At 42.6% G+C, this 15,021-nt stretch overlaps 1 long non-coding RNA gene across 1 annotated transcript; it reads left to right on the plus strand.

Moving 5' to 3' along the window:
- The first annotated feature begins 6,752 nt into the window (after nt 1-6,752).
- LOC143273806 (uncharacterized) lies at nt 6,753-7,575 on the plus strand. The gene is made up of 2 exons (XR_013051984.1): nt 6,753-7,082; nt 7,522-7,575. It is a non-coding gene; the product is annotated as an uncharacterized LOC143273806 (long non-coding RNA).
- The last annotated feature ends 7,446 nt before the right edge of the window (nt 7,576-15,021 follow it).

Genomic DNA, 15,021 nt, shown 5'->3' on the forward strand with positions numbered 1-15,021 from the left:
CACACCCGCGCTTCTGTGCCTTCTGTGGGCGCCACCACTCACTTGACCCTGGCCGCCGTCCTCCCGCCCGTGCCGCGCCTGCGCAGCCCGCCACGCCTGCGCCCTTCCCTCTGCAGACATTGCTCCAGCCCTGAGACTTGGAGGAGTCCTGTGTTCGAGAAGCACCTCCTCCCGTGGAGGCTGCCGTGTTCCCGCGTGGGCGGCGTGAACACCAGCTCCGGCGAGCCCGAGCGACCCTCCAGCCCCTGCCCAGGACCAGGCCTATTGGGGACGGCCGGGTCTGTAGGGCTGACAACCGCCTGTGTCGCCAGCCTCCGGGGTCCCACACCCCGGCCCCCACGGGCCTGTGCGCACGTGCACACACACATACACACGCGCGGGAAATAAACGGGGAGACGGGAACAGTCCCTGGCTCCAGGCATCACTAGATAGCATGGGTGTGAGGCTGGTGGCGCTGTCAGTTCTCGGATGCCCAGGGCGGCACTCGGGGACCTGCCCTCAGATCCTTTGTGGAGCCACAGGTGCTGCGGGTGGCATCGGGTACCTGCCCTGGCGCTGAGGGCGGCGGCAATGGGCCAGCAAGGCCTCTTGTGTAGGGCTGGGCGATTCCAGGTTCTCCGGGATGCAGCTGGTGGTGCAAGGCATGGCACTGTCTGCCGCCATCCCCGCGAACATTAAGGTATCAGCACAATAATATTAATATTATATAATATCAGCACAGCGAATATTAAAAGAGGTCAATGTAACCTGCTTTCCACGTCTGCCTTTAGGTTCCTGTCACTGCATTTATAAATGCTACACAAATGCCACCATGTCACCAGCATGAAGAAGAGAAATTCTTCCTCAAGGCCAAAGGCCAGATGGAAACCCAGCATCTGGGACTCACCCACCAAACAACTGTCTGTTGTCATGCCTTGAACTTCTGCTTGAGTTCCTTCCCTAGTTGGTAATTAGGGAAGAAAAGGAATCATGCACTGTTGCCCTCACTGAAGGAGTGCGAGGTTGGCAGCTGGGATTGGGAAGAGGGAAAGTGAGATGGCAGGATTGAGGTTTTCTAGAGAAGTCCTAGGATGAGAACAAGGGACATTCTGGGTGGCCTGAGTGACATCCCAGAGGGTGTTGGTAGATGACAGGCACACCTTCCCTGTGTGAATGGAGTATGCTGGGCTAGCTAACTCATTTTCAAAAGCAATCTCTAAAGTATCTTTTCCCTTTGGTGCCTGTGACGGTAGGTGAAGCCCTGAACTACCTAGAGAAGAGACAGGTATCACACTTCTCTTTCAATGTCACACTTCCAGTTTAAACTAAAGCAGGTCACCAATTGTAGACCCGGAGCTAGGAGCACTGTGCTACCTCCAGAGGCAGACAAACCAGGAAGCTGGCATTTCTCTCAAGTCCCCTCCCCCACCTCCTAATTCTCTCTTGCCTGTGATATATTATAGATTGTGTGCCAGTGAATGTGTGTGGGCTCACTTCTGTGACATCTTTCAAAAGAGGTGTATGTATGTGTGTATATTCATGTATAGAGATCCACTGGAGTCTCTATACCATAGTCTGTAGAACATTGTTTCTCAAATGAAATCATATCAATTAAGTGATACAAAGTTATAGTCTTAAAATCTTTTAATTATAAACTAATCGCACAAAAATAAAATATTTTAGTACATCCTTCCCTCAAAAACAATCCCAATATTGGGCCTATTTACACTTAAACATTCATGCAGACACTCAAAACATCCTAGGCAGGCATGCTACAGGGGCTGTATATCCAACCCTAAAAGATGTCTATTTTATAAATGCTTGTACTTTTTATATTCAGAAGCACAGCAATTGATATCTCTCTTTGGAGTTGTCTTGGAAGAGTTAAAGATAGAGTGAGCTTTATACCTCATCTTTTTCTATCTCTGTCTAGAACGTTCCTTATATTGCTTTGCTTTGCTTTGGATTTTAAGACAGATTTCTTGACTGAAAAGGACTATTACAGACTTGAATTTGTGTGAGGTAAAGCAGAATTGAACTGGGCTCCTCCTGTAAGGCTAAGGATTGGTGCACACACTGAGTATTCCTCTGCCCTAGACCTCAGAGACTTCTTTCTCATACATGACTCTCCTCCCCAGTCTGCCTTAGCATCACAGATACATGCTGCCTCCACTCGTGTGTTACGGGGCAGATGTCTACCCATCATCTGTCCTGTTCCTTCTGAGCCTTTCATATTTCATGTGGTTTGTTACTACTGCCTGTATTTGTCCCTAGCAACACTAGAACACCTGTTGCTTAAATTATAACTTCCTTAGGGCTGAGAAGATGTCTTAGCAGGTGAAGGTGCTTGCTGTCCAAGACGGATGACCTGTGTTCATCCTGAGACCCCACAGTGGAAGAAGAGAACTGATTTCTGCAAGTTGTCCTCTAAACTCCATGCATATGCAAGCCCATGTTTATGAGTCGTGTGCATATACACACACATAAACACACATATACACTATTAAAAATAAATTTGAAGCCATGCGGTAGTGGCACACACCTTTAATCCCAGCACTCGGGAGGCAGAGGAAAGTGGATCTCTGAGTTGGAGGCTAGCCTGGGCTACAGAGTAAGTTCCAGGAAAGGCACAAAGCTACACAGAGAGACCCTGTCTCAAAAAACATAAATAAATAAATAGATAGATAGATAGATAGATAGATAGATAGATAGATAGATAGTAAAATAAATAAATTTGAGAGAAAAAATGTTTTTTAAATTACAGTTTTACAGGATGGCAAGGTGGCTCACTGGGTAAAGACCCCTGCTGTCAAGCCTGACCATCTGAGATTGATCCCTGTGACTCACATGGTAGGAGAGAGCCGACCCCCACAAGTTGTCTTCTGACCTCCATATGTGCACCATGATCATCCCCCCACACATACACATGTACACATACACAGAAACATTAAAGACAATTTAAGAATACTGTTATATCTTTATTAATCTCTATCATATTTTTGCTAAATTATGATTTGTTATTTTTGCTTCTTGCAAAAACAGGACCCTATGTTCACTTACAAGGTGATAGTAGTTAATGACAGTGAAGACCAGACTTGAAAGGTAAATATGTGTGCGTTTAGAAGGGCTGGTCGACAGGAAACTTGGAGTTGTTTAGGACGTGGTCATTTCCACTTGCTGGAGGAACCCAAAGCTGTGCTCATTACTTCCTGTCCCATTTTCACTCCTGTTGTTAATAAAATGCCCTGACCACAGAAACAGCTTCAGGGAGAAGGGGTTCATCACTGCATTGTGATTTCTGCATTGTAATTCACTGAGTCTACACAGAAAACTTTGTTACACAGTCTGTTTATGAGTGGAGTTTCCATGTCCATGTCATCTACACTGAAGTTGGGCATGTTTAGTTAAAGACAACAGGCAGTGTCATACCTTACTGTCTATTTATAAAAGTGGTTGAGGACTGAATGGTGTCCAGGAAGGTGTATATTTTTATGTTTTCATGAACAGAGAAAGCATGTCCGTCTCTCTCTACCCATGCCAACTCTTCCTTTTGAGGATCTTTTCTTTCGGAAGCATCATATATGGAGGAATGCTGTGTTGTTATTGGCATTCGTTGCATTTTTAGTTTAAGTATTGCTAATTTCTCTTTGGATTTTTTTTTTATCAGTTGTCCACGTCTCTGTTGCAATATTCTTTAGTTCTTCATTGGTCCTTTGATGATACTTTCTCTTGGTCTGTTGGAGACTTTTATTTGTAAGTAGGAATACAATAAGATTAAATCTTCCTCCTTTCCCTAGCTCTCATTAAATTTCTTCATCATAGCCACCAGATTCTGATTTTGTTGTTGTTGGTGGTGGTGGTGTTTTTGTTTGTTTGTTTGTATGGTCTCAACTGTAGCTTAGGCTGGGCTTATACTTAAGGCAATCCTCCTGCCTTAGCTTCCTGAGTGCTGGAATTATAAGTATGAGCAACCGTGACCTACATGGTCACCAAACTGTTGTGTACCCTTTTAGATGCGAAATATATATCTATATATTCATACATATATTTACATTTTAAAATCTAAATGGCAAACTAAATGCATATTTTGTACTTCATTTTAAAAATGCATCAGTTATTCCATATTCATTTATTTAACTAATATTTAATGAAGACCTAGACATAATTCTTGTTACTTAGGCTTGACTCATAATCAAAGAAGACAGCAATTCCTTGCTCATGGAGCTTGCACATGTGGCTGCTTCTTTCTAGTGATTTTGTAGTATCCCATGCAAAAGAATCATTTGGTCAATCAACTCTTTCTTAATGTACATGTAGCTCTCTAGGCTTTTGCCATTCCTAGGAACACCATATAACCCTTTGAAACAAATCTGTGATCGAAGCAGGTATAGCTACAAAATAAAATACTAGGTGTGGTATTTTTGGGTACATACAGTCTGTGAAACTTTATAACAAAAATTTTTCAAAAAAATCTATAAAAGCTGGGCAGTAGTGGCACACACCTTTTATTCCCAGCACTTGGGAGGCAGAGACAGGTGGATCTCTGTGAGTTTGAGGCCAGCCTCCACCTGGCCTGAGGTTTTTATTTGTATCTTTTGTTTAGGTCTGTAATCCATTTTGAGTGGAATTTTATGAATATTATGAAACATGAATCCAAAAATTTCTTTTTTTCTGGTTTTGAATGTGGCTGTTCATTTATTCTAATGCCATTTGTTGAAAAGACTGATTGGATTTTCAAAACTAAAAATGTCATCAAAAAGTAAATTTGTATATCTTCATAATTCAAATTACTATCTATTAATTTGTTCTGTCTGTCTGTCTCTCTCATCTGACATAGTCCATGTTGACCTCAAACTTACCATACAGTCAAAAATGACCTTGAAATCCTGATCTCCTGCCTCCACACCCCCTCACCCCAGGGCTGGAATTTCAGGCATTCACCTCCATGCTCAACTTTGTTTACAGTTCTCTTGTTAAATGATGGTCTTGTTTAAACCTATTAAATATTTAAGCCCTTTCTGGCTATATTCTTGATCCTGCCAACCACTGTAGGCTAAGACCTGCTTCCTGGTTACTACTGGGTTGTCAATGAGAAATCCATACTCAAACTGGTGCAGCAAACCAAAGGGATATGTATTGACTGGCACGATGAAAGATCCAGAAATATATTTAATCAAGGCACAGAGTCCTAAATAAAATCATGAGCTTTTAAATCTGATTTTAAAATCAGACTTAGTGGTGCTTGCCTTGATTCCAGGTTAGCCACACTTCTTAAAACTCATGCCCTTTGGGTGGTGGTGGCACCTGCCTTTAATCACAGCACTCCCAAGGCAGAGGCAGGAAGATCTCTGTGAGTTTGAAGCCAGCCTGGTCTACTGAGTCAGTTCCAGGACAGGCTCCAAAGATACACAGAGAAACCCTGTCTTGAAAAACCAAAAAGAAAAAGAGAATTAAAAAAAAAACTCATGTCCACCCATGCCATCACTACTGCTGCTGTTTCCCTAATGAAGAAACTTACTCAGAGCAGAGATGATGATAGACCCCAGACCCAGGGTACTACCTTCTCAGGTGGGTGCCCCAAGAACCCAGACTCCAGTCCAGTTGATGCAAACAGAAAGAGGTTTATTGATGTGGCTGTACAGTCGGGCTACTCTCCTCCCAAGAGCAAGAGTCACACCCTGCTGCAGCCACATAGGTACTTTTAGAGGAAAAAAACCCATACAAAGTCATAAGATTACAATTCCCCTACAATTCCGTTCCAATTCACAAGATCATGGCCTAATCACAGGGTAGGTACAATCATGTACATTTTTCCCAGAACCTCAAGGGGGGGGGAGTGAAAGTTACACAAAGGTTACAGTGGTCTTTCCTGGAACATTTGCAATTATCCCAGTCACAGGTGAGCATCATATCTTAACAGAAATCTCCACACATTGTGGTAAGGGTGGTTGAGAAATGGCTGAGTCAGTCTGCCCTTGGAACTAGCTTTTTAGTTCCTCATTCTCCTGAGGCTTGGGGGGTGTAAGCCTGAAGGGTTAGGGTCTTTGAATGACATCCTTTACCCAAGGTCAAGGTCTAGAAGCAGCTCACCCTCTAACGGGAGCAGAGGACAGGCATCATTTAAAGCCCTGCACAGGCTCCAGGGACTTAGTCAAAGAGAACGGAGAGACTGCTCAGGCTGCACACCACCAGGCTGAAGTGAGCCAGACAGCAGTGTGCCTCCCTAATAGGCCGGTCTAAAGCAGAACAATAAAGATGCTCTTGGTGTCTTACTCCTTGCACAAAAGAAACAGCGTGAAGTACCCGGATGTTAGCTAATCAGTTCTTTTCCTGTTCTCCTTGAAAGACCCTCACCAAAGGCCCAGACACAGTTCCCCCAGAAACCCAAAAGAGCTGAGGGAAGTGATATCTTAAAAATAACCAGAACTGAGTCAGTTCCCCCTTCCTGGAGAGGGTGAAGTAAGGTGTTTTCAAAAGAACAAAGGATGTCTGGTGATGACTGATTAACCACGAGATGCCCCTCTTTGGAGATAACATGACCAGACCCTGGAGGTGGGTTGTAAAACTGACAGGGCAAACAGATAAGCTAGAATAACACAAAGTCCAGGCCCGGGAAAAACTGGACCAATAGAAAATGGACCCATACTAACTCCGTCCCCTCTAAGAAATTTTGTGGTTTTTGCCTATAAAAACTAACTTCCCCAAGAGAGAGTAACTCTTCCCTGCCTTGCTCTGCTGCAGCCAATGAGTGCTTAAGATGAGTTCCCTGTAGAGACTTGTAAAGGAAATAAACCTTGCTATGCATTCTGGACATCTTTGGTCTCCAGTGGTCTCTTTGGGTGTCCTAATCTGGGCAGAACACTCCTATCTCCCATCCCGGCTCTACATTACAAGCAGGGTAACTTTGAAACAGCCAATATCCTTTTTTTTCTGCTTCCTTGAAGCTCTTTCTGTTCACAGAACCAGTCTGTTCATCTCATTGGAACACTATTCTGTTTTACAGAATGAATGTTGTCTGATTCCAGACTTCAAAACAAAACCACAGATACGAATGTCATCAAAATCCAGTTTTTCTCTCGGATCACTTCCCAGCTTTGCCTTAGGTATTTGACCCTCCCTCAGTCATATTTATTCAGCACCTGCTTTGTTCCAGGCACTGCTTAAAATGCTGGGGAGGCAGTGTAAACAGGCAAATGAAGTGGTGTGTGTGTGTGTGTGTGTGTGTGTGTGTGTGTGTGTGTGTCCTCATCTGCTCAAATACATACATATTTGTGTGGATACATGTGCATGTGGAAGTTGAAGTTCGATGTAGGATGCTGTCCCTCAGTTGCAGTCCAACTTGCATTTTGAGAAGGTGTCTCACTGACATGAACCTTACTGATTAGACTAGACTGGCTGATGAGTGAGCCCCAAGGATTCACCTGCTTCTACCTTCCTAGCACTGAGATTATGATAATACTGAGACCACTGCTCCTAGCCTTTTTATGTGAGCTTTTGGGGAGGCTTCATGCTTACATGGTGTTAATTGAGTTATCTTCCTAGCTCCAAGTCCTTACTTTTGATGATCTTATATCCTGGTAGAAGGAGGAGGAGGAGGGGAGGAAGAGGAGGAAAAAAAGGAGGAGGAGAGGAGGAGAAAAAAGAGAATAAGGAGAAAAGAAGAGGAAGAGGAGGAGGAAGGAGAAGAGGAAGAAGAAGAGGAAGAGGAAGAAGGAGGAGGAGGAGGAGGAGGAGGAGGAGGAGGAGGAGGAGGAGGAGGAGGAGGAGGAGGAGGAGAAATTTCATTCTGAATGGCCACAAGTAAGTCCTGACCCAATCACTTGGTCTGTGGGCTGCAGTGTATGGATATGATCTGGGCATATTTCTGTGCTCCAACTCTAGTATTGAGGATTGGACTGCATTCAATTTTAGCCAGAAAGCTGAGAAGGGATGGAGATGGGTCTGCATCTAGATCACTTGGACTAAGGATGTGCAGGACTTGAAACCTAATGAATAGATGGGATATTGTTGAAAAAAGGCATACTGGACAGAGGATCCCTTTCATTAATATATTTGGGATTACTCAGAAACACTTTCGGGAGCCTCCCTTACAAGGAAACAAGCTGGACATGCCTGATTGTCCCTTCTGATTTCTTCCTTTCCACTGCCTGAGTGGCATGGTTGTGTAGCCTCAGCTGTGGTGGCCTTGGTACCAGCACTCCCTCTGGGACATTTGTCATGAAGATGGGAGCTTGTGCTGAGCAAGCCAAGCATAAAATAAAGTAATATGTACAAAGCCTGTTCACCTTTTTATATTGGGTAACAAATGCTTGAATTAGTCAATGTATTGATTCCTCTAAAAATTATTATGTATTGAAGTTTCTGAATGCTTATTAATTTAATATTTGAAAAAGGTGAACCTATAATCAGTATGGGAACTAATTAGATATGAATTTATGTAAATATTGGATTATCACAGTGCTAATTTTTATATAGAAAATGTAGGTGTTTTTAACAGACACTACAGAATTATCTATAAAACTATAACAAGTTTCTAAGAGTTGTTCAAGTTCACACTGTAATGTCCTAAAACCATTTCATAACCCTATTATTTCCTGAGTTCCAGATGTTACAGGTAGCATAATGAGGACGGGGTGCCTTGATGGCAGCTTACTGTCCTAAGTCTCTGTAAGACACATTCATTCAAGGGTAAAGACTCCTTTGGCATCATCCCAGGAAACAAAAGTGGAATTCTATAGGAAAAGCAGACTAGGTAATGTGACAAGATTCCCTTTCAAAATGTTTATTTCTTTCATGTTTCAATACAAACTTTTGAATATATCATCCCAGCTTTGGATGTCTTTGTACATGATTTGAATTGCTCTTATTTTTATTCTAGAGCCATACACCACAGATCTGAAGTACTTAAAAAGTTGAATTTGTCCTCATAAGTCTAATATCATTATTGTTCAGCCAGGTTCCTTTTTTTCCTTTTTTCTGGTCCTAGGCAATCTCAAAAAAGGACATAATTTTTGAAACAGAACAAGTAAAAATATGATTTTTACACATTCAAAGTATGCACATATCTGAGTCTACGTGATCATTGTTTACAGTCAAACTGTCTGTTACTATGACAGCATTAACTCTAAATGTACTCATTGTGCATGTACACAGAATCACTTCAGTGGTTCTCCATTTCTTAACACTTAATTAACAGAGGCAACATAAACTCAGGCACCTCTGCTGGTCAAGGAACTTGTAGGAAGGCAAAAGGGTGTATGGGTATGTATGCATGTGTGTGTGTGTGTGTGTGTGTGTGTGTGTGCACATGTGTGCATGCACATTTATATGTATTACATGTCAATGTATATGTGGTTGCCTGTGTGTATCATACATTTATGTTGCATGTTGTTTGTATGGTTATGTGTCTATGTGTGCATGTGTGTGTAGCTAAGTGTATGTAATTTTATGTGGTTGTGCTGTGTGTCATATGTTTCTGTTTGTGAATTGTGCAGGTGTATGTGAGCCCATATGTGCACATGCATGTGCATGGGGAGAGAGGAGGGCTCTGACTAGCTTGATGGCATCTTCTCTACCTTCAAATGTCCTTTAGAAATCATAAATATTATGCAGCCCAAACAGACACAGCAGGCTCATGACCTATGGTCTGGTATGCACAGGCTGTTCAGGTTGTCCTTTGTTGCTAATAATAGGGACCTAAAAGGTGCCTTAAGAGTTCATTTGCTTTAAGGTTTTAATGTCAGATCTGGACTGAGATTTTGAAACTTCAGTCTTATATTGCATCCTTTGTTTGTCTGCTTAAAAAAACAAAAACGTGGGACTATTAGCCTGGCCAGAGTTTTAAAATGTCTGAAAATATTTAGTTTATTGCTAAAAATTGTTTTCTATACATCTGGGTTACTGTAAAAAAAAAAAAGTCACCACAGAAATTTTTAGTACATATTTGACAACAAACTCAATCTGGTGGTTTAAGGATGATTAAACACAAAATATTTCCTCAATGTGATACCATGTAGTTACTTTAAGATGGAACATAACAGCTGATGAGAGGCTCAGCAGTTAAGAACATGGTCTGCTCCTCCAGAGGCCCCACATGGCGGTTCACAACCATCTGTAACTCTAGTTCCAGGGAATCTGATGCCCTCTTCTGGCCTCCTGGGCCACCAGACACACATATAGTGCACAGAAATACACTCAGGCAAAACACTCATACACACAAATTAATTTTTTTAAAAAAGAGAAAGCCTTCAAATTTGTGAATTAAAAAATAAGACAATAAAATAAAATAGAACATATGAAATATATGTAGCAATAAAACATTATTCTAATATATTATGCTAAAAAGTCCTACCATAAAAGTTTGTGTTTACCATGGCTATAACTATATGAAACACATGTACAAATTGGCCATAAACAAATAAGAATAACCATGGACTACAGGATTCTCTGATTATTTTTAAAGCTTTAAAAATGTTTTACTGATCTTCTAATTGAAAAGTGAATGCATTACAATTTAGGAAAAACACACCGTGGAACGGTATGTGTGCGTCTAGCCTAACGTTTGGCACACTCTCTGAGGATGAGGCCAGCCTGACCTGGCTAGAGTGCCCAGGGCAGAACTTGTCTGAACCCTTTACTTTGAAAACCTGGGTCTCCAGGACTCTTGAGATACAGGACCTTCTGTATGACTTTTCACTCTTTTTGTTAAAAAGTATAAAGGTCTATACTTATATCTTTTTTCTGAATCTAAAACTCCATTTTAAACATTCAATTATTTTACATCCTTTACCAGATTACTGTATTTGCTCCATACTGAGGTACAGATAAATATGAGAAGTAGGGGATCTGGAGAGATGGTTGAAGATAAAATGCATGCTGTGTAAGCTTGAAGACCAAGTTTGGATCCCCAGTACCCATGTAAAAAGCTGGATGAACATTCTTAATAGTTAAATATGAAACCAGGCCATCTCTCTAGCCAATTAGTGGCTGGTTAATTGCTAATTAATTAATGGTCAAATTTCTTAATTTATTCAGCAAATGCTTTGAGTACCTACATGGCTCTGGCCTGTGGAGCATGCATGAACAAAAAAGTTGGGCATCTCCACATCTTTGTGGGAGTTATCTTGGAGCAGGAGACAGAAAATAAATGCTAGGCATGACCAGAAGTTATTTCATACATGCAAAGGGAATAGCGCTGCTAAGAGAAAGCAGAGCAAGTGAGAGCTCTTGGCTGTAGAGAAGTCAAGAGCCTCGTGGTTGTCAATAGGCAGAAGAGGTCCTGATGGGGCATGAACAAGGGAACCTGGTGGGGACTCCAGGGACACTGCTGCAGGCTGAAGGGACAGACATGCAGTCTCACTGCTGTGGCTGGTGACAAGACTCACTGTAGATCCCCATTGCCAGCACATCTGGCTTACTGGGGTGTCAGTGTACTCAGCATCCCAACAGGCACAGGACAGTATAGCTAGGAAAGGCTGCAGTTGAAGAAAGGGGATCACAAATTCCACCTGGATATCAGTCACCTCTAACCCAACAAAACATGTCAGACTTGATGGTTTTCATCCAGCTTCATGTCTATCTGTGGACAGCTATCATATTAGATTTTGATGTGGGCTGAGACTCAGCTCACCTTACTCATTCCCAGACTCCTTTGCCTCTGAATACCCTGCTTGATCTTTGAAAGTAAGGCCCTTATCTAAGTGTATGGTTCCCATACCCTTCCACAGGGTTCCTCTGCATCCTTGAACTATGAGGAGAATTGAGAGACTGCCATTCCCAACACAAGCAGGATTCTTCAACAAAAGCAGGACGTTGGCTAGCAGCTTTCCTGAAAGCTATGCTCACTAGCCATGACAACATTTGTCTCTGGATCAGCTGGTCCTTTGAGTTGGACTGCACCATTATGTCTGAAGTCTGGTCAAGATGCCCATTTCATAAGAATTTCAATTTTCTCCCTCATTTTTTCCCAACAGAAATGATCTCACCATGACTCAGCTCTCGTTCATGAATTCCCCTTGCCTACTACTGTCTGCTTCTCCACAGTTAGAGAGGCAATGCTTAAACTGAAACAGCAAAGCACTGACATCCTTGACTCCTCCCTCAGTGTCATGTGAAAGATGGAGATGGTAACAGGTTTCTGCGGTGCTGAACCTCTGTGAGGCACACCTGTGAGGGCATTTAGTCCCTGAGCTATATCTCAAGCACTTTTTGAGATAGGGTTTTAAGTAACTCAGGTTAGCCTTGAATTTCGATGTGAGCTTGAATGGTTGGTCCTCCCTATCCCAAATGCTGAAATTGCAGGTGAGCACCATCATACCCAGTTTATGTGGTGCCAGGGATTGAACCCAGGGCTTCAGTCATCCTTGGTAAGCAGTTACCAGTGGAGCTACAGACCCAGCTCCAACTCCTGTGGTGACTTTCATAAGAAGTTTTTACTTTGAGGCAGGGCCTCCCTTTGTAGCCCAGGTAGACTTGGGTTAAAAAAAACAACAACATTATTTTATTATTTGTGTGTGTGTGTGTGTGTGTGTGTGTGTGTGTGTGTGTGTGTGTACATGTGCACATGCATGGGCACATGCACAGGTACCTGAGGAGGTCAGAAGAAGGTATTAGATTCCCTGGAGCTGCAGTTACAGGCAATTGTGAGCTGCCCAACATGAGTGATGGGAACCAAACTCCAGTCTTTTAGAAGAGCAGCAAATACTGTTAACCACTGAACCATCTTCATACCTACAGCATACTCTTGGGGCCTGAAGTTACTGTTATGACCACAAGATTGCAGATCTCACTTTGGGAGCTGTTATGTTCCCAATCTGAACTCCATACATAGCATATGAGTGCTTGCACCTTTGGGGGCATTGGAGTTTCAAAGAGCTTAGAGAAGATATGTCTGTGATTCTTACTAAAATGAAAGGGTATTCCACACTGACCATTGTGATTGTTTTTTGTTTATCTGTTTGTTTGTTTCAGTCCCCTTGCTGAGGATTGAACTCAGGGTCTTGCATATGCTAGGTAAACACTATACCACTAAGCTTTGGCCTTAAACCATTTATAATTAATTTTTTTTCACATTTAGTGTGTGCACATGCATGTGCATAACACAGCATATACTTATGTGAAGATCAGAGAAGCCAGCTTTCTCTTTCCACATTAAGGGTTCTTGGGATTGAACTCAGGGTGTCAGTCTGGCCGTAAGTGCCCTTACCCACCAAGCCATCTTCCTGGCTCCCATTTGTGATTTTAATGGCTCAAAATGCTTATTAAAATCAAACAAAACTTATTTTGTAAGCATTCATCTTAGCTATGCGGTGACACCAGAGGGCAGTGTGTAGCCACAAGATGGCAAAGCACAGCAATAGTGTGAGCAAAATGGGCTGATTCTGCTTTTAACTCTTGCTTTCTGTACCCTCCTCTTCTATCTGTTGGGCCCATCACATCACATAAAGTCATGGGATGTTGAGAGGCATCTTTGAGGGTGATGTCCATCCTCACAGCCTTTTATGGTAGTGTGTGTCAGCCAAAGAATGTGAAGCAGGGAAAGTCACAGGGAGAAGACAGGCTCCAGAACTTTCCACAGGCTGTCCCAGGTAGCCTCACTTAGGAGGTGACATTGAGTAAATATCTAAGAAAGAAACCTGGGGCAATTTCATTTCAGGCAGGGGAAGCAAGCAGGCATGGGCACTATATAGGAGTATGAGCAAGGAAGTGTTCAGCGTAGGGTGAGGGCAGAGACCACGACGCACAGGGTTTTGAGCTCACAGTAAAGTATTAACTTTTACTTTGAATGAGTTGAGAAAAGTTTTGAGGAGGAACATTATCAGATGAGATGTGAATTTTCATAGAATCTTGTGACCACAAGTTGAGGACAAATAGGAGTGGGCAACATGGGGGCAGAGGCACCAGCATCAAGCACATTTTTACAGTACAGCTCAAGGTGACAGTATTAAAGCCAGGTGTGATGGTCTACACCTGTAATCCCAGCAGTCAGGAAGTAGAGGCAGGAAGACCAGGAGTTCGAGGTCATTCTTGGCTTCACATTCTTATGTAGACCAGCATAAGAGACCCTGTCTCAGAAAACAGAAATAAACAGTTTAAAAGATGAAGATACTAAATTAAGACCAGTGTGTAGCTGGAGTTTTCTCCAGTCCCACCCAGGCCCACAGCCACTCAGACCCAAATAAACACACGGATGCTTATATTAATTAAAACTGTATGGCCTAATGGCTCAAGCTTCTTGCTAGCTAGATCTTACACTTAAATTAACCCACAATTCTTATTTATGTTTAGCCACGTGGCTTGGTACCTTTTCCCAGTTCTGCCTTCACATCTTCCTTCCTCTGTGTCTGGCTGGTGACTCCTGACTCAGCCTTCCTGTTCCCAGAATTCTCCTCTCTCTTTGTCCCACCTATAATTCCTGCCTGACTATTGGCCAATCATCACTTTATTTATTAACCAATCAGAGCAGCACATTCACAGCATACAGAGTGATATCCACAGCACCAGTGACAGTGATGAACAGACCTGGAGCTTCCAAAGTTTCCATCCCCAATATTCCCTGCATCAACATAGCCTCTTAGAATTGTTTCATGTGTCAGCCTCAGCAGGAGTCTAATTCTACAGCATATGTTTTGGTCTGCTGATACAGGATGCAAGGAAGACAGTTGTCAAGGATAGCTCCATGTCATGGGATGAGCAGCTGGGAGGCTTCAGTTGGTGCTCAGAAAGAGGGAGAATATTGAGGCTTGTGGGTAAAAACAGGAGGGCAGGTGTCAACACAATGGGTTTAGAATTCTATATTCAGCAGATACAAATATGTAGACATCATTCAAAGCTAGCATCACAAGTGAGTGTGGGAGAGTAGAGACCACCAGAAAAGAAGGAGATCAAGCAAGCTGCATGAATCCTAACCCATGATGCTCAGAATTCTGGCATAGGGAAAAGATTGAGCCTGGGAAAGAATAGCAACAGTTTGAGTGTGGGAGAAATCCAGCCACAGAGTTACCCTGAAGCTACATGGAACCATGCAAAGAGGGTATTTAAGGA

Source organism: Peromyscus maniculatus, chromosome 6 (assembly GCF_049852395.1).
Source record: "Peromyscus maniculatus bairdii isolate BWxNUB_F1_BW_parent chromosome 6, HU_Pman_BW_mat_3.1, whole genome shotgun sequence".
Classification (NCBI taxonomy): domain Eukaryota; kingdom Metazoa; phylum Chordata; class Mammalia; order Rodentia; family Cricetidae; genus Peromyscus; species Peromyscus maniculatus.